The sequence below is a fragment of the Polyodon spathula genome, chromosome 25 (assembly GCF_017654505.1).
Source record: "Polyodon spathula isolate WHYD16114869_AA chromosome 25, ASM1765450v1, whole genome shotgun sequence".
NCBI classification, from domain to species: Eukaryota; Metazoa; Chordata; class Actinopteri; order Acipenseriformes; family Polyodontidae; genus Polyodon; species Polyodon spathula.
This window is the reverse complement of record NC_054558.1, coordinates 11702724-11722948: the sequence shown is the minus strand read 5'-3', so window position 1 is coordinate 11722948 and position 20225 is coordinate 11702724. Positions and strand designations below refer to the sequence as shown.

Here is a 20225-nt window from a genome sequence, read left to right as displayed (position 1 = left end):
TTAAATGCTCTGTAAAGTGCCTTTTTTTGCTGAATTTTTTTTTTTTTTTATTGATCTATTAAACCATTTTGGCAATTTAGTTTTACATTTAGATTTGTCTACTTTAGGGATGTAATTGTTTTGTGCATCTAGTACTACATTTTTGAAGAATAACCATCCTTCTTCTCTGGGTGTTTTCTCTATTTTACTCCAATCTACTTCTGTTAGTCTCTGTTTCATATCTTCATAGTTTGCTTTTCTAAAATTGTAAACCTTAGCTTTAGTCATTACTTTTGGGGTTTTAAGAAACACTTCAAATGAGACCATGTTGTGGTCAGAGTTTGCCAGTGGTTCTCTGACCTCTGTTTTAGTTATTCTGTCTTCGTTATTTGAAAAGACTAAATCAAGGCATGCCTCCCCTCTAGTCGGTGCCTTGACAAATTGTGTTAGGAAGCAGTCATTTGTCATTTTCACCATTTCAATTTCATCCTTCGTGCTACCCATCGGGTTTTCCCATTTTATATGGGGGAAGTTGAAATCCCCCATTAGTATGGTTTCTCCTTTGCTACACGCATTTCTAATGTCATTGTATAACAGATTATTTTGCTCACCGTCTGAATCTGGCGGTCTATAGCATGCTCCTATTATTATGCCCTTTGAATTTTTGTCCGTTATTCTGACCCATATTGATTCGGCTTTATTTTCTTTGTCCAGGTTTAACACCTGGGCTTCAAGGCTGTTTCTTATGTATAGCGCTACCCCTCCTCCTCTTCTGTCCTGCCTGTCTTTCCTATACAGTGTATACCCACAAATATTATATTCGTCCCCATCACTCTCAGACAACCAAGTTTCTGTAACACCTATCACATGATAGTTACTTGTTAGTGCAGTAGCATCAAGTTCTAGAATTTTGTTTCTGATACTTCTATCATTTAGATAAATACATTTAATGGTTGTCTTACCTGAGTTGTTGTTCTTGTTTTGATGCGGTGTCCCTTCTGTTTTTTTGTTGATTTCTCCCCCCTTCCTTACTAGTTTAAATGCTTCTGAACCTGCTCGAGGATCTTTTCTCCAAGTAGACTGGTTCCCTTGTTATTTAAGTGCAGTCCGTCCCGTCTATACAGATAGTCCTCTTTGTAGAATGTGGTCCAATGATCAAGATAGGTGAAGCCTTCTCGTGTGCACCACGTCTTCAGCTATGCGTTTTGATTAATTATTTCCAGCTGTCCATATGGTCCTTTGCAAGGTGCAGGTAGTATACCAGAAAATACCACAGTTTTGGTTTTCTCTTTTAATTTCCTTCCTAGCTCTCTGAATTTGTTTTGCAGGGATTTTGGTCTGTCTCTTCCAATGTTGTTTGTACCGATGTGGACGACTACTACCGGGTCGTCTCCTGTTCGTTCTAGGAGCCTGTCCACGTTCTCAGTGATGTGCTTGACCAAGGCTCCCGGAAGGCAGCACACTGTTGTAGTAAGGGGGTCCAAACTGCGAATTGAACTTTCTGTGTTTCTCAATATGGAGTCCCCAACAATCATGACCTCCCTTCTTTTTGCTGCCTGGTCACCACTGTCAATAGGGTCCTGGATGTTGTTCCTTACTTTAACTAATAGAGAATTACCTTTTTATAACTCAGGAGGAGATAAGAAAAGCCCTCATGCTGAGAGAGAGACCCTCTATCTTTTTTTGATTGTCATCTCTCAGTATCATGTCCACTAGAACAGATAGTGAACAACAACAAACAGGCAAGAACAGCCCCTTTGAAGACCTGAAAAATCTAATAAACAAAAAAGATTTGGGGCTACCATGCGAATAATGTCACAGGTAGCTCAGGTAAGTGTATCACAATATAGCCCCAATGTCTGACCCTTTGCTTTTCTTTCCTGTGCAGGTTCGTTTTGAATTGCAGTGAACCACCTTTGACCCCAACCAGGATGAACGGAGACAACGGCCAAGGTAATTATTAAAAATACAACTAAATAGCACAGCACACAAAATTACACAACACAGCAATCACACAGCAAATAATTATAAAAGTAATGATGAAAGGAAAAAAAATCACAGCAAATCTGTCACACCAAATTCATCCCAAAAAAAGAAAGGTTAAACCTTTCTAAAAATCACAAAAAACAAAGTGAAATCACACCACCTGTGCACCTACTGACCCCCTATCCTGTGCAGGGGTAGTATTTCTTACGACAGACTGAGTGCATGCTAGGCTGAGTGCAGTATCTCTGCGTTTCCATGTTCGTGGGAACGCACTGCAAACCAGCGCAGCAGTTTCACAAAGCTCGAACACAGGAGTAACATGTTTTTAAAAACTTTTTTTTTTAATCTTGATGTTTGTGAAATGCTTGTAGGTTGTTGTTTAAAAGATGCTTCACAACAGTCAAGAACAGTGTCATCTGTGTCTCCCCCCCCCAAAAAAAAAAAAAAAAAAAAAAAAAAAAAGCTAATATCCTTACCCACCTCACAACCTTTAGGAACAGGCAAGAATTAAACACACTGCAGCATGAACATGCTGCCACCACTCTGGATGGTAGATGCATCTGCAAGCTGCAGTTCTGGTCAACACAGCACCAAAGGCACATTGAGGTTCAGGAGATGCTTCTTCACACAGAGTGGTGAGGGTATGGAATGGGTTACCTTCTCATGCTGTTGAGGCAGAATCACTTGGATCCTTTAAAACTCAGCTTGACAAAGTTATGAGATCAGTCAGCTAAGAAAGAACTGGACAAGCTCAGATTGGCCGAATGGCCTCCTCTTGTTTGTACATTTTCTAATGCTCTTACATTCTTACATTCTTCTCAACAGATCACATTCAACAGCTTGATACTGGATCATCTTTTCACCTACCTTACAGAGTTGTTTAATTCTGTGACCTTCATTCATTCGATTACACTGCTCAAGAAAGATAGTACATTTTTAAAACTGTGATATAAAAAGAAAAGAACAATATCAGTATTTTCCCAAGTAGTATTGAGTTTTAGCTCTGAAACAGTAACTGATCTTTTTGTTTTGCGTTGTAGAAAAGAAGTAAGAACATTCCACTTCAATCTCTAGGCAGACAGAGTTGTGTATTGTTAAAAACAAGCATGCTCTTTCTTCTAGATTAATGGAGGAGGCTCTGCAGCCCATTAGCCTCTATGTACATTTCTCAGAACAAAAAACCTTGTTCATATCACCTTTCTGAAACAAACTGACTTAAATTCATGAGAGAGAAAAAAAAAATAAAGTTAGACCACTACTTAAATTTTGTGAATGCATTAAACTAAGTATTGTGATTTCCACATCAGTTAGCAGCTTCATCAAGTAAATAACCAGGGAGACCCAACTCTAACACTTGCAGTAGCTGTTACTACACAAGTTATGTAACCTACTAAAGGAGGCTGGGAGCTTTCTAGCACTACACCCAAACCAGCGGAGCCCGATCCTCACTGTTTAAACAATCACTCCAGAGACAATTATATTGAAGAACACCAACAGCTAGCTTTAAGGGTAAGGACAGTTTACAATTCTGTGTGTTTGTTTTGTATTGCAGCCCTTCTGGACAGGTATACAACCCTTTACAGTTAAAAGTGGATTTTGATGTTGTTGATTTAAACACACATTGGAGCCTTTAACTCTCTAGGTGAAATATGTTTGAAAATGTGTATTAGAAACTATTGTTGTTTCACTAGCAGGAGGCTGAGAAAGAGAGAAGGGGGAACAAATGACTAGGGGCTTAGTATCATTTTAATCTTTAAATAAGTTCTGTGTTTTTCAGTGTTTCATTGTAATTGCACAAATGTGTTTCATATTGTATTACTGCACATGTTGGGATATTTACAGAACCTACAGAATGAGCTGTACTTTTTATCCATGGCCTTTTGGTTTATATTGAACACTTAAGAGCCTTGTTTTGCAGCATCGCTTCTTGTGTTGTAAATGTGAGTCATTAATTAGTTCCATAAGATTTCACCTGAAAGAAGTTTAATGTAATGAGTTTGCTGTCACAAGAGAATCTCAGTACTGTTCCAGATGTCATCATGTTTTTTGTAAACCGCACACTTGGGGTAATATATAATATATCACATACAATTGTAGGATTGAGACATAGCAAAAAAAATCAACTATATGAACATAATTTAGATATTTTATTTAACATCATATAATCAAAGAAACTACAAAATGATTTCACAAAAGTCTACCAGAAGCCATAATGGTAGTGCAGTATTTCATCTTAGATTTCCAAATGTCACAGTTTTCAATTTGTCATATTTTTGTTACATATATGGAAAACTACAAGGTAGTATGTAAATATTACAACATGCATCAGTTATTACATGTTGCATTGGTACAAATTCTGGAGACTATACCACCAAACAAATTCAATCCATATTGTTTTCCTTTGACCATACCCAACACATTGAGAGAGCGATGTGTGTTTCGTAGCACTGCTGGTCTTCCGTTGATTCCTCACCCCTCTCTGTTGTTTTGTGAGGGGTCTCGTGGGGCTCAGGTTACAGCCATGTGCCCTTTGGCAGTCTGAGGGGCCCAGCTTGACATGATGGTGTAAATTACAAGACTTAGAGTTATGCAGCATTGCAGCTTCACTAGCAATGACCATCCACATCAAAATGTAAGCAATCGAGCATAGGACTGACTCCCCCCCCCCCATCTCTCTCTACACTCTCCTTTATTTATACTCCCCTATCTGTGCTACAAAAATGGAGGAGGTAAAAGTCAGCAGTCTCTTGTTTGTGTCACAGGGCAGTGGGTAGGCATGAACCGGCGACGCTGCATACTGCAAGCGAGCATCTCATTCACTCTTTAGAAGAGCAGGGCTCATCTGCATTTGTGGTTAGAGAGCTTTAAACCTCATTTAATTGAACAATATAAAAGCTGCTAATTTGTTTGGCATTGCATCTTGCTTTAGTATTTGGTCTGATACCACAGTGAGATAAACTGTCAATGCATGGCATGGGGCATTTAACCTATCTCTCAATGCTTCTTCAAACAGGCGTGTTCTTTACCTCTCAATGCTTCTTCAAACAGGCGTGTTCTTCATCCCCTACCTGCTGTTCCTGGTGTTCTGCGGGATACCTCTGTTCCTCCTGGAGATGGCTCTGGGACAGTACACCAGCCAGGGAGGCATCACAGCCTGGAGGAAAATCTGCCCTCTTTTTGAAGGTGAGGTCGTTGTTATTATTATATTAGTTTAATCTGCATTAACCATTAATGTATTGGTAACAAGCACTCAGTTATAATTTTAATTAACTCTTTAATCTTACATTATTATTAGGCTCCAAACAAAATCCGAAAGGACACATTTTACCATCTGTGATGAAGTGCCCGCCCCTGTGTGTATATGTTGCGTGTGGTGTGTTAAATGTTGATGTATAGTCATTGGTACATGGGATATAAACGGGTCTGTGTTTCACATGTGTTTAAAAATGTATATTTATATTTAGGCACAAGGATTGCACAGCACTTCACGTGCAAGTAAAAAGTAATATGTGAGCACGAGGAATTGCACTTTATTAATTCACGTGCAGTTGTACCGAGACTCCAACTGAATGATTGATTAGCAGTTGAGTCTTGGTACAGCTGCACAAAAGCTGCATGTTTTCACCCACTCAGGGTTGGTGTGTTGGGTGAGTGGAGAACGGGATTGGAGACGGAGGTAAAAGTAATAATTGTGATAAGTAATAGGAAACATATCTGCTCACCATCTTTTGTCTGTATAGTCAGTTTTGTTTGTTTATTTATTTTGGCGAATGTGCTGTGTTCTGTATTTTTGTATGTTACAACCTTTTTATTTTCTGTTCTGTTTATTTATTAAATGCTGAGAGAAACAATTCGATCAGCTCCATCAAACTCCACCTCTATGTTTGTTTATTTTCCTGTTTCTGGTCGGACTTCCCCACTCTGGCCGTCTTTGTGACACCATCACACAGAGAAAGGCATTCGTTTATAGGGGTGATAACCAAGGCTTTTAAAAACACTTTCAATAAACCTGGGTGCAATGCTAGAGGGGGGGGAGGGAGGGAGTTGGCAGCAGGCTGTTCCAAAGTATCAATACAAGGTTGATTAATCTGTGTGGCTGTGAAGCAACAAGGACAGCCTGGACAATGTTGAGGCTACGCAAGAAAACCATGTTGATCTGTGTCTAAAAAACGGTTTAACAATTCACAAATGCTGCTAATGAAAATCCGTCTGAGTTTCTCAAATTCTGAAAAAGCCATTCTGAAAGCTTACCACAGTAAAAGCATAGAAACATACATTGAGTGTACAAAACATTATGAACACCTTCTCTTTCCATGAAATAGACTGATAAGGTGAATCCAGGTGAAAGCTTTGATCCCTTATTAATGTAACCTGTTAAATCGATTTCAATCAGTGTAGATGAAGGGGAGACAGGTTAAAGAAGGATTTTTAAGCCTTGACACTCTTGAGACATGGATTGTGTATGTGTGCCATTCAGAGGGTAAATGGGCAAGACAAAAGATTTAAGTGCCTTTGAACGGGATATGGTAGTAGGTGCCAGGTACGCCGGTTTGAGTGTGTCAAGAACTGCAAGCTGCTGGGTTTTTCACTCTCAACAGTTTCCCATGTGTATCAAGGATGGTCCAACACCCAAAGGACATCCAGCCAACGGCAGGCCAGTGGTCGAAAATGACTCGTTGATGTAAGAGGCCTAAGGAGGCTGACACGAATTGTGCAGAGCAACAGACGGGCTACAGTTAGTCAACTGACAGTCCAGTAGAACGTTGGTGCCGAATGACCCATAAAAGAAAGTTTCACGCTGATGGGAGGACTAGGGTATGGAGAAAACCACATGAGTACATGCATCCATCATGCCGCGTGTCAACATTGCAGGCTGGTAGTGATAGTGTGGGGTGTGTTTTCATCTCACACATTGGGCCCCTTAATAAAAGTGGAGCAACATTTGAATGCCACAGGATATCTGAGCACCATTGCCAATCAGGTGCATCCCTTCATGGCAGCGGTGTATCCATCTGCTAATGGCTTTTTTCAGCAGGATAATGCCCCATGCCACAAGGCTAGGATTGTCCAGGAATGGTTCCACGGACATGACAGTGAATTCAGCTTACTGCAGTGGCCTGCCCAATCACCAGATCTCAATCCAATTGAGCATCTATGGGATGAGATGGAACAAGCTATTCGGAGTAAAGATCCACTACCAGCCAAATTGACACGACTGTGGGAAGCATTGGAGTCAACATGGGCCAGCATCCCTGTGGAACACTTTCGACACTTTGTAGAGTCCAAGCCTCTTGACGAATTGAGGCTGTTCTGAGGTCAAACGGGGGTGCAACTCAATATTAGGAAGGTGTTCCTAATGTTTTGTACACTTAGTGTATAATAAAGCATTTACAGAGGTACTATAAAGCAGTATATAACCACAGGGAGAAGCACAGAAAATTACAGTGCAAAGTTGTATAAGAGAGGGCTTGTTCAAGTCTTAATCTTCTGCTCTTTGAGCCACATGTCTGCAGTGAACTGCGTGAATACTTTGCATTAGTTAATTGTTAAATAAAACAAATACATGAAAAGCCTCGCAGTACCAGAACTGGTAGATGTTTAACTTTGTATGTGCTTCCCCCTCCTCCTCCCCTCTCTCCAGGTATGGGTTATGCCAGTCAGTTGATCGTTGTCTACTCAAGCATCTATTACATCGTTATCCTGGCCTGGGCTCTCTTCTACTTTTTCCACTCCTTCATCTGGGAGCTGCCCTGGGCCAGCTGCAGAAACACCTGGAATACAGGTACTCTGACTGGGAGGCCAGCGAAGGAATGGGGGTGGGGTGCTAGAACTCTTAACGCATACTATATGGCATGGTGGATGAGATCATCTTCTACCTCTACCCAGACCCAGCACCGCTCACTGATCCACAGGTACCTCAAGACAGCTTTCAAAATGCTACTGAACCAAAGAAGCAGCGCAGGGGTGTTGTGTGATGCACTTATCACTACAGATTGTGACCCCTCAAAGTGAGATGGGTTAAAAACTCTGTAACCACACCTGCAGATGAGCGGTTAAGATGTTTGCTAGCGGTGTGTGGGGTCGTCGTCCTGTTACACCAGAAGGGTTTCGTTCCTTTTAGGCTTTAAAAAGTGTGATATTATTATTATTATTATTATTATTATTATTATTATTATTATTATTATTATTATTAAGAACCCCTCATTGGCAAAACAGTTCCTTATTCTTAAATAGAGCGTTTAGTTTTCCTGAATGTATTTGCATGACTTTAAAAAGTCAGATGTGCAATACAAGGAGTTTAATGTTTCACCTGGAACCGTACTACCTGAAGCACAGATAATTAATCTAGAACGTGGCAGAAGGTTAAATCGATTTCATCAGGGTCAGAATAAAATGGGTTTGGGGCATTTGATAGATTTGTCTATATTTCTGTCTTATTAGGTGTGGATGGATGCAGGCACACAGATTTTCTTCTCTTATGCGATCTGCCTGGGATGCCTGACAGCACTTGGCAGCTACAACAAGTATAACAACGACTGCTACAAGTAAGTGGCGCTGCCCTGTTATGGGCAAACTAGAGGCGTGCTGTCTTGGCATGGAGATGGGATATTTCCCAGATTGACTATCTACCTGACAATAGCAAGGATGAACTGATTGCCCATTGGCACCTTGCCTGGATTTTTGCCCCCTTCTGAACATCCATCCTTCCAATCCAGATTAGAATCCTGGCATTGCAGATCACACATCTCCCACAGCTTCATTCAAACACCCTGGAGACCTGCTGGTGCAGCTGAGTACATTCTGTATGAGACAGTGCAGTCTAGCATCTAGAGGACAAGGCCAGACATATTTTCCATGGGTACAAGCAAAAATGTGCTGTGCTGATTTAAATTTGCTGTGCCCATAGACGTGCCCCAGAAAACAGAACGCTGTGCCCGTGGTGCCAGCTGACGCAAATCTGCAATACTGACACAGCTGTACAGCAACTGAAGCAGCTAGTCGACTACCCTGTTCTCTTAATCTCTACTTTTATGCCATTTGATAATTAAAATGCCATTTTTATATTTGAAATGCATTTTAGAAAAAAATGTTTTGTATTTATGATGAGACGAGAAGTCATTCTTTCAACAGATGTGTCCATGGCCAAGACACTGAGGACCGTTGACCTAATGAGGAGAATATGTTTCTAATGATACTGTCCTTGTGATTCCTAAGGAGGAGAATATGTTTCTAATGATACTGTCCTTATGATTTCAGGGACTCCATGTACCTATGCCTGCTGAACAGCGGAACAAGCTTTGTGGCCGGGTTCGCCATCTTCTCAGTGCTGGGCTTCATGGCGTATGAGCAGGGAGTGTCCATCTCGCAGGTCGCTGAGTCTGGTAGGGAGGATGATGATTGCTGAGAAGCTTGATCTTTTTTCATACATAGTTTTCGTCCACGTTTCTCAATTCTTGACTTCCTCGGAACCTGTGGCATTAAAAAGCTGTATACTCTAAGACACAACATGAGTAATAAAGGTAGTAAATTCAGATTACATTAATTCCATCCTCCTTATTACATAACCCCACACCCATCACTCAACAAGAGAACTTTACAATATTTTTCTCATGCTGCCCGTCAGGCCAGGGCTGTGTTATCAATCCCTCCACACGTAACGGTTCCACTAATGCACCCTTGCTCCGGTGATCTCGGATTTGATATTGTATCCTTCCGACTCCAACTCCACTGTTATGCCATTTTACATGCACAATGTAATCAGATTCTCTCAATTAAAGGACTCAATTTTGTATATCAGCAATATATATTGCATATATAAACCAAGCTGGAATTTAATAGGATTCAAATGCACACTAGGAGTCCTTTGAACATGATTGAATTTGGCTTGTAAAACATCTGTCAAAATCCGGATCCAAAACCATTAATTACAAAGGATGTACTTTTCTTGTGCATGAAGACGTAGTACTGGGGATTGACTAGGGAGTTCCATGTATGAGCCTGGTCGGCCCTTGCCTTATTCCACAGCTTGTCTCAATATGATGAATTTGCGTAGGTTCTGGACTGGCGTTCATCGCATACCCATGTGCTATGGCCATGATGCCTCTCCCCCAGCTCTGGGCCTGCTGCTTCTTCCTCATGGTCATCCTGCTGGTGCTGGACAGCCAGTTGAGTTCATAGATTCTGGACTAGGTTAACATCATGTCAGCCTGCCCATCATTACAGCAGGTAAATTGAGTCACTCTCTTCCCCATGGTTATACAATGCATTTACCATGCTTTATCATACATTTTTAAATGCATTATTACACTTTGCTGTGCTTTTACTGTGGTAAGCTTTTAGAAGGGCTACCCTCATTTGAGAAACTCTATTGGATTTTCATTAGCACCATTTTTTTTTTTTTTTTTAAACACAGATAAACGTGGCTTTCTTCCGTAGCCTCCACATTGTCCAGGCTGCTCTTGTCACTTCACAGCCACACAGATTAGCTATCAACCTCGTATTAATACTTTGGAACAGCCTGCTGCCATCTCTCTTTGTCCTTACCACTCTGTTGCACCTGTATGTGCTGTGAAGTGTGTGAGAGGTAAGGGCCGATAACGCAGTCCCCCCCCCCCCCCCCCCCCTTCAATACAGTTTGTGGATCTTGAGAGGATCTTGAGAGCATCACTACGGCTATCTCGGACATGCGGCCTGCGTTCTTCCGCCATGGCTCTCGTCGGGAACTCCTCCTGCTGTTCATCTGCGTTATCTGCTTCTTTGTCGGGCTCCTCATGGTCACAGAGGTGAACGCTATTAAAGGAACATTGTTGGTGTGCGTCTAACTCTTCTCTAAGTTGGTGCATACAGCTGACGGTGACCAACCATCTGTACTTACGGAATTTATGCAGTACCAAGTGACTGACTTGATGGATCTTAGATGGGATCCGGTGACATGAATACTGGTACAAAATTGCTCTATTGTCTACATATAGCCGGGAGCCACATTTTCCTACACTTGCCACGTTTCCCATGAATATGCTGGCTTTGCCAGACAGTACTGCAGAATTAGAAGTAGTTTTTGATAATTAAAATGCCATTTTTATATTTGAAATGCATTTTAGAAAAAAAATGTTTTAAAGAAATGTAAGTACATGGAAATGGCTCATTTTATAATGTATTTTATTGTAAGCAAAAACTAAATTGCAAGGTTGGCAACCCTGTTCCTGCTGAACCACAGAAGCGCCAATCACAATCAGTTCTTATTAACAAGTCATTTATTTCTGTCACATGGGACGATGCCGTCAAATGAAACGTGTTGGAAACTTGGTGACTCACTGGTTAATGCTGTGAGGGAGCGACTCAGTGATTTCTATGGTTCATTGTGCTTGCTAAACAAACACTATCCCATCACCATGTGTTTCTGATGCTAGAGATCTGAGGCTATTCAGAAGCTCAGCTTAATGCTTCCAGACAAGCTGTGCTGCAGTCGATGTGACCCTACACAGACCGGCGTGTTCCAGCTCACCTTGCCTAACCTTCCCATCGCTCTCTCTTGTTCTGCAGGGGGGCCTGTATCTTTCCAGCTGTTTGATCCCCTGCAGCAGGATCTGCCTCCTGTTCCTCTCCATTGTGCAGTGTGTTTGTGTGTTTATATATATATATATATATATATATATATATATATATATATATATATATATATAATATATATATATATATATAAAACAGAAATATATTGCCTTGTTCCTACATATTTAAACACTTGCTAAATTAGAATACTTTGTTTTGTATGTCCATCTTTTAAAAACATTCTATTTTTACCATCAGTGGATTATCAAACAAAATAAATAAAAACATAAATACATGTAAAATAACAACAGACACATGGAATGTGGGGGGTGATGAAAGGCAGCCTGCAACTCCTGACCAGCTTGAAATCCTGGGCTATCCAGAGGAAGAATTTTCAAAATAATAATAATAATAAAATAAACAAATACAGGAATGTAATATTCATTGTAAAAGAGATGTTAGTTTCTAAATCTCTTTTAATATCTCCTTGTATAACTATCTCTATAACTCTTATAATATCCTCTCATATAAGCTTCTTACCGCTTGTGTTTAATTCTTTAGGAGCTGACCGGTTTTATGACTGCATAGAAGAAATGATTGGCTACCGGCCTTGGCCTCTGATTAAATACTGCTGGCTGTTCTTCACTCCAGCCATCTGCACTGTAAGTGTCCCACTGTATACACTTCCCATTCTGTTATTTCTTATCATATAAACACAACTATGATATATTGTGTAATGATGTCTCTCTCCACTAGGGGACCTTCATCTTCTCCCTGGTCAAATACACCCCACTCAAGTACAACAGGACATAGGAGTACCCGGCCTGGGGATACATCCTTGGCTGGTTCCTCGCTCTCTCCTCCATGGTCTTGTTTCCTCTGTGGATCTTCTTCAAACTCACCTGGACCAAGGGGACCATACACGAGGTAAAATCACACTGAGAAATCTCACATGTCTGTGCCTTCATCGGTCGGTACACCAGCAGAAACCTTTGTCTACTTGTTGTTCTTAGAATGTTTAGAAAGGTTTACCATATACAGTGCTCCCATGTTAGTTCCCCATACGATAAATCATAAATTCAATAATTCATGATCAGACCATTTTGATGGCTACTAGTCATGCTCTCTATTGTTATTAACCAAGGCAAGTAATGGAACATGAAACAGGCAATGTGATTGGTCGAGCAAGGTTCCAGCTATCCTTATATTGGATGGATATGGACAGGTGGAGCCTTGTCACATCAGTATCAGTAGCGATCTTGCTTACACTCACTTACAGACGTACAGCCATAGCTATGAAACTGAGCGACCAATTGCCTGCAAAAAATCCAAAAGTAGTAGGAAGACAAGATTTGGAGTAAGAGCAATTAAATTAACTGTAATGAAATGTGTGTGTATATATACACACACACACACACACACACACACACACACACATACACACACACATACACATACACATACACATACACATACACACATACACACATACACACATACACACATACACACAGTGGTTTGCAGAAGTATTCACCCCCTGCAAAGTTTTCACATTTTGTTGAATTACAAATAATGTATGCACAGTTTTTCAAACTTTTTTTTTATTCAAAGCTGTAGTAGAGCTTGAAAGTCTTTATTTACCTGTGGCAGAGCAAAGCTCTGCCCTTTATAAATTGGCAGGGATGGGGCTAATTTCCCCTACCTGCCTGGGTTTATTATGTTCAGGTGGCTGGGGTTGATTAGTTGATTAGGTTAATTAACGATCAATCAGCGCCCAGCCACCTGACATAAAAGGAGGGAGCTGAGGAAGCAGGTTGGTGTTTGTGGTTTTTGTCATTTGTGTGATTTGTGAATTCTACATCCAGTGAAGGCATTGCCCAGCCTGGAAACCTTTACTTTTGTAAGTTTGTTTTTTGTACTTTTTTTTGTGTTTAAATCCCTTTATTTTGCCCTTGTGCACTTTTATTTTGTGTTATTTATAATAAAATAGTTATTTTTAGACTGTCTCTGGGCCTCTATCCACTGGCCAGACTGCCAAATTTGGTGTCAAAAAAATGGGAAAGAAGAGCAGACAGCGGCAAAGGCAGGAAAAGGAGCAGCAGCTGAAGAAATGTAAGCTGCTGCAGCCACCGCTGAAGGACCCGGCCAGCCTCTTCCCCTGGTGTTCCTGGTGCGGGAAGGAGGACCATCGTTGGCGGTCCTGCCCAGACGTGCCACCGGCAAACTGGTGTGGCCGGTGTGAGGAGGACGGCCACAACTGGGCAGGATGCCCCTACAACCAGGCCCAAGAAGAGGTGCCGTGTTCACCCCAGGCATCAGGGGCCACCCCACTACCTCCAGCACCACCACCTTCACCACCATCCCAGGAGATCTGGGACTGGTTGATGCACCCTGAGGCAGACCTCGTCCACGATCTTCCCATAGTTATCAACACGCTGTGGCGTCGAGATGGGGAGAGGTGGGAACAGTGGGAGGAACAACACCACCCGGCATCCTTCCCAGAGGTTGCCCTCATGGTGGTTAATTACCTGGTGGTAGACATGGGAGATGCCCCGGTCACTCCAATAAAGAGGGGTGAGCCGCCTTCCCGAGAGCCAGAGAGGGGTTCCCGAGAGCCAGAGAGGGAGGAGCCGCCGCTCCCAGAGCCAGCGAGGGAGGAGGAGCCGCCGCTCCCAGAGCCAGAGAGGGAGGAGGAGCTGCCGTCGCCGTCGCCCCAGAGCCAGAGAGGGGTGAGGAGCTGCCGTCGCTCCCAGAGCCAGAGAGGGGTGAGGAGCTGCCGTCACTCCCAGAGCCAGAGAGGGAGGAGGATCTGCCGTCGTCCCCAGAGCCAGAGAGGGAGGAGAGCCGTCGTCCCCAGAGCCAGAGAGGGAGGAGGAGCTGCTGTAGTCCCCAGAGCCTGAGAGGGAGGAGCCGCCGCCGCTCTCAGAGCCTGAGAGAGGGAGGAGCCGCCGCTCTCAGAGCCTAGAGAGGGAGGAGCCGCCGCTCTCAGAGCCTGAGAGGGAGGAGCCGCCGCTCTCAGAGCCCAGAGGGGAGGAGCTATGGCCCAAGGATGCCTGCCTTGCACTGCCCAGGGATGCCACGCCCACTCCGCTCAGGGATGACACATTTGGATCGCCTGGGGTTGCCTGCTGCTTCGCATCGCCTGGGGTTGCCTGCTGCTCCGCATCGCCTGGGGTTGCCTGATGCTCCGCATCGCTTGGGACTTGCTGGTGTCTCCTTTTTGTTTTCTAGGGTTGCCGAGGGTCCGCCGCCGTCGCCGCCTCTGCCACTAGAGGGAGCCGGGCCGCCGTCGCCGCCTCTGCCACTAGAGGGAGCCGGGCCGCCGTCGCCGCCTCTGCCACTAGAGGGAGCCGGGCCGCCGTCGCCGTACTACCTTGGAGATCCTGGGCCCCCTCAACTAAAGAAGGCTTGGGGGCTCCGACATCAACCCCGCCCACCACCACCCACCATAACAGCCCACCCAAGGGACATAATTGGACTCTTAGCGGGAGGAGGGTGGGGGGAAGGGGGGCATTGGCCGATTGCGGCCGGTGTACGTTGTACATGGGGGGAGGTGTGTGGCAGAGCAAAGCTCTGCCCTTTTTAAATTGGCAGGGATGGGATTAATTTCCCCTACCTGCCTGGGTTTATTATGTTCAGGTGGCTGGGGTTGATTAGTTGATTAGGTTAATTAATGATCAATCAGCGCCCAGCCACCTGACATAAAAGGAGGGAGCTGAGGAAGCAGGTTGGTGTTTGTGGTTTTTGTCATTTGTGTGTTGTGAATTCTACATCCAGTGAAGGCATTGCCCAGCCTGGAAACCTTTATTTTTGTAAGTTTGTTTTTTGTACTGTTTTTTTTTGTGTTTAAATCCCTTTATTTTGCCCTTGTGCACTTTTATTTTGTGTTATTTATAATAAAAGTTATTTTTTTGAACTTCAGACTGTCTCTGGGCCTCTATCCACTCACCAGCCTGCCACAATACCTAAGGGAAATTATCTACAAGTTAAGCCACTTTAATTACACACTGGCTGAAACCCATTTCACTAATTTAATGACCTTTCAAACAACTCACTTGCACCTGTTTGTTCCCTCCCCACAGAGTCTTCGTCTGCTGTGCTTCCCTGCCAGCGACCTGCCCCTAGGCAGCAAACAGAAATCATGCAGCTGTCTTTGCAACTCTGAGCTTCTCATTGCCTGCAGCGAACAGCATGGGAAGAATGGACTGAAGGACTTCAGCACAGAGATAGGGGTCCTGCAGGACTGTGAAGGGGGAGGGGTGGTCAGAACGACGTTCTGCTCTGAGCCCGGCGAAGATACAGCTAGCATCACTGTTAACATAATGGTGTTTAATATATAAAACAACAAACAGTTAAGTAACTCAACTATGCTCAAAATAATAATAATAATACTACTGTATCATTACATTATACAGAGAACGCACACTGCTTGAGCTGGCAATGGAATCTGACAGGTCGGCTACACCTCAAGTTATTCAATCGATATCAAAGATTCAAGATCTGTGAGCTGAAGGATATCCTGTAACCCTAACCCTAACCCTGTCTATTGCCCTGACCTTGTAGCTCTTTAGATTGGCACATGGTCCGAAACACACCCTTGCCAGGGAGTAGCTGGCTTTTCCTAACTCAGCTGTAACCTTGGACGGATGATAAAACCTTTGTTTTCACATATGTTGTCTCTGCTTAAAAAGCTGTTTTGAGCCAATCTGCAAAGCATAATCAAACCAATTAAAACTGGTTCTAAAACCACTTACTTTTGCTAAAAGTGACACGCTATAACTTTAGGTGTGTGCCACGGAACATCTAATAATAGATTATACCAGTGGAATGCGTAGGCCTTTTCTGATAAACATGCCCCCTGTGCGGAGCAGTGGACATATTGTTCTGCTCCAGTTAAATGGCACAAGCATCAGCCGTTTGTTACTTTCCATTATGCAACCTTTGCTTATGTGCACCTTTAAAATATTTGCTTTGTGAGAAAGTAAACATTGTGTGACTTTCCTGTGTTTAATGTAAATTCTGAATTAACAAAGGGTAAATGAACTCTTAAAATCAAGATGTACATAGCTGGTTTACATCAGCAGTTTGCAAGCATCAGCCTTGTGATACGTGGGTATAGCACTTTGCTGCCTGTGAGAATTTATCAAAACACACATCTTATCAAGTTGTTATTAAGTGTAACTTCTTGTTATATGGGCTTCTGCTGACCTTGGCAAAGTGAAGAAGAAATGTAGATGTTAACTGTTAATGTGCTTTGTCTCACAACATGTATCACACTAGGGAAATAAGACCAAATTTGGTCAAGGAAATTTCGTAAGCTAGCTGTATAGCCCTGCAGTACGAAGTAATGGCTCAGAAAATGAACATCTCTGATGCCATGAGAGCTAAAATATGCCATCTCTGTACCAGAGGCAGCTCAGAATACCATCACCTGAGACCTGTGATCACTGTTACATTACCTTTGATTTGCTGAATAAAACTCTTTTGATTGAAACTGGCTGAAGGCTTATTATTAATAAGAACCTTACACCACCGTGCATTTGCTTACTATCCAATCAAACACAATTAATCAGTAAGAACTGATAAATTGCTTTTCTTTTCATGTTAGATGTGTTTATTTGTGTGTTATATATTGCAAATGTTTCAAAAGGAACACATTATAACAGTAGACAGACTTGTAGGACTTGAGTCCCGTACTCAGACTCAAGTTGGCTCTGTGGCCCAGTGGTTAAAGAAACGAGCTTGTAATCAGGAGTTCCCTGGTTTAAATCCCAGCTCAGCCACTGACTCATTGTGTGACCCTGAGCAAGTCACTTAACCTACTTGTGCTCCATCTTTCAGGTGAGACTTTGTTGTAAGTGACTCTGCAACTGATGCACAGTTCACACACTCCAGTCCTGTATCTTGTAAAGTGCGTTGTGATGGTGGTCCACTAAGAAAGGCGCTTTTTAAAGATTATTATTATTATTATTATTATAATAATGATTATTTTTCGTGACTCGGACTTGGACTTGAGTCACAGCTCGTAGAAGAGTCGGACTCGACTCAGATTCAACCTTGTGTGACTCGGACTCAGACACTCGTGTTTCATGACTGCAATTTTTTTAGTTTTACTATTACACAAGAAATTCTACATTTCCAGTCCTGCTTCCCCTAAAACTTCTACCAACAACTTCATCTCTGAGAATGCAACGTCTTCAGTTACAAGGAAACTGCAAAATACAAACCCACCCAACAAAACATTATCCAGTCACTGGTTAGCCCTGTTGTCTTTGCAGACAATCCATAGTAAAAATAAGAAATTAGAATTATGCTGCAGTGTAACCCCCCCCCCCCCCCCCCCCAGTCAGGACTGGCAACAGGGGGGTGCCGGGGATGCAGCTGCACTGGGCCCGGCTTTTTGGGTGGGGGGCAATCCCAGGTCCATTTCTTTTTTTTCTCAGCCTACTTTAAAGACTCTGCGTAAAAAAATGTATAGATGCCGTCTACTCCACTGGCATTGGCACAACAACAGCAAAAACATAGCAAGGTAGTACTGGCGGACTGTCAATCAAAACACAGATTCGGAAATCACAGTTGACAGATTGTTTAAGTGGAGCTGGGACGCAGAGCGAGCGCTCTGGCAATAGGTCAGTGTTAAGGTCATGTGATTGCTCTGCTGGGAGATGTGATGCTAAATGTAAGGATATGCCCAAAGTGATAGGCGGGTGCAAAACACCCATAATTCTGCACCCGCTATCACATTTACACTTTGCCATCACTAATCCATTACAATTATATTGAAATGCTTTCACAGGAAGAAAAGAGCATGGAATTGGGTGGGATCTGAGTATTAAGCTGGTGCAAACATTATAATGTAATGTAAAGAGTTCGCCTTGCACTTAGGCAAGTGCTGACCCTACAAAAACTTTATGACTCTTCTTACAAGGTGCAAACCATTGTAGAAGCGAGTAACTAAGGGAAGGGTGAGATAAAGACCACCCCTCATATTCAGTCCCAGGCTGAAGTGAAGATGAGCTAGCAGTATTTAATCAGAGGCCAAGGCCGGTAGCCAATCATGTCTTCTATGCAGTCATAAAACCGGTCAGCTCCTAAAGAATTAAACACAAGCGGTAAGAAGCTGGATCAGAATGCTAACACAGTTCCCCTGCTCCAGGCGCTCCCGCAGTCTGCCAGCACTGTCACACTGTTCTGAAGGGGACAGTAAACTCCCTACAGTAAAGAGTCAGCACAGTTCCATGGGGGTGCTGAGACAATACCCAGGGTCCTCCCAGTGGCCCGGGGCCAGTAGAAAGCAAAGTTTAGCCAGTAGTTATGAAGCACCACAGGCCCGACTGGGCCACTTACATTTAACTAGTATAATATATACAGAGAGTGCATATGGATTCCGTTTCATGAATCCATGAAAACGGACCAGTGTGTCAAAAAGCTGAAAATTAATTTACAAACCGTTTTTTAAAAACATAACTACGCACTAACCCTAACTTTCCCTACTCGCGTCATATTTGTTGTACAGTCAGAACCTGACATTGCGTACTCAAGTGCTGTGTTGTTACTCGTTCCCGCGGCAAATCTTTTACAAATCGGGTTTTCTACAACTGAGCAACCAATAAGCCAAAAGGAAAGCGCTGAAATCAATAAATCATAAAAAATGTAATTATGAAAAAAATGAAGACGAACATTTAGAGTGGAGGCTTCATTATGACAGAAAAAAAGTAACGTTTTGCCTTGTTTGGCATCAGTTTCCCAGACAAATTGCAGATAAAACAGCAGCTTTATTTGTTGTGAATTCAACATTTCGTTTACATCATATCCAGTCTCACAGTAAGATGTCCTGATGGATACCCAGCTAAGCAATCGAACTGGAAGTTTTTGATTTGGGATCTGATGTGTTCAGGTCAAAAATGCCATTCACCAAATCTTTCCAGGACTCGCTGGTATCATTCAGCAAGATTGGCGCTGACTTGGGAACAGGCTACACAAGCGACAACAGCTCTAAGTAGGATTGTTATTATTTTGTATTATGAATATTGTTTTAATAGTGTTTATTATTACAGGGATGGGAATTTCGAATAGTTTCCTATTTGAATACACAGGGTGCAACCTTTTTGTGTATTCGATTACCCGAACTCTGGTCCCTTACGCTACCAAGAGTAAAAGGCAAATGCGTGTGCACTAAGAGGACCTCTATTTAACCATATCGTAGAGATTGAATTGCACTGGCTGAATGAGAAAGCATTGCATCAGGTACCTTGATTGAGCACATCGCCTCTATTCATTCAATGACAGCAGAGCTGTTTTCTGGAAGACAGCATAACAGTGCAAGCCGGTAAAGTTTAGCCGGGTTCACAAAGTGTTCAAACAATGTCCAAGACGAGATTTATCCCCTCTGTACCCTATTTTCTTAGGCACAAGTTGTTTTTTCTTTTGTTTACTGAATTAAAATACCGGAACTCAATAAACAGCAACGTCACTCTGCATCTCCTTAGAAAACAGAGAAGACCTCTCATCTGAATATCACTGCGGCTGTGCTGTCTGACTCTGCCACGTACTTCTGTGCTCTGAGTCCCACACTGTGAGAGTCTCTATATTACTTCATATAAAAACCTCCTGCTGCCTGCCGAGTGAGTCTCGCTGGTGAAGATGGCAGTACAGCCTGTGTTCTGTGTAGAAGCTACTCAGAGACATTCTTCTTAGTGACCCCCTGCACC

The 20225-nt window shown here is 42.8% G+C and overlaps 1 protein-coding gene and 1 pseudogene across 1 annotated transcript in view; one reads left to right on the top strand and one right to left on the bottom strand.

Moving 5' to 3' along the window:
• Positions 1 to 15854, top strand: part of LOC121300180 — a 29419-nt pseudogene extending 13565 nt beyond the window's left edge.
• The window catches only part of LOC121299468 (sodium- and chloride-dependent GABA transporter 2-like), a 749163-nt gene that overhangs the window by 438043 nt on the left and 290895 nt on the right, over positions 1 to 20225 (bottom strand). The window lies entirely within an intron of this gene.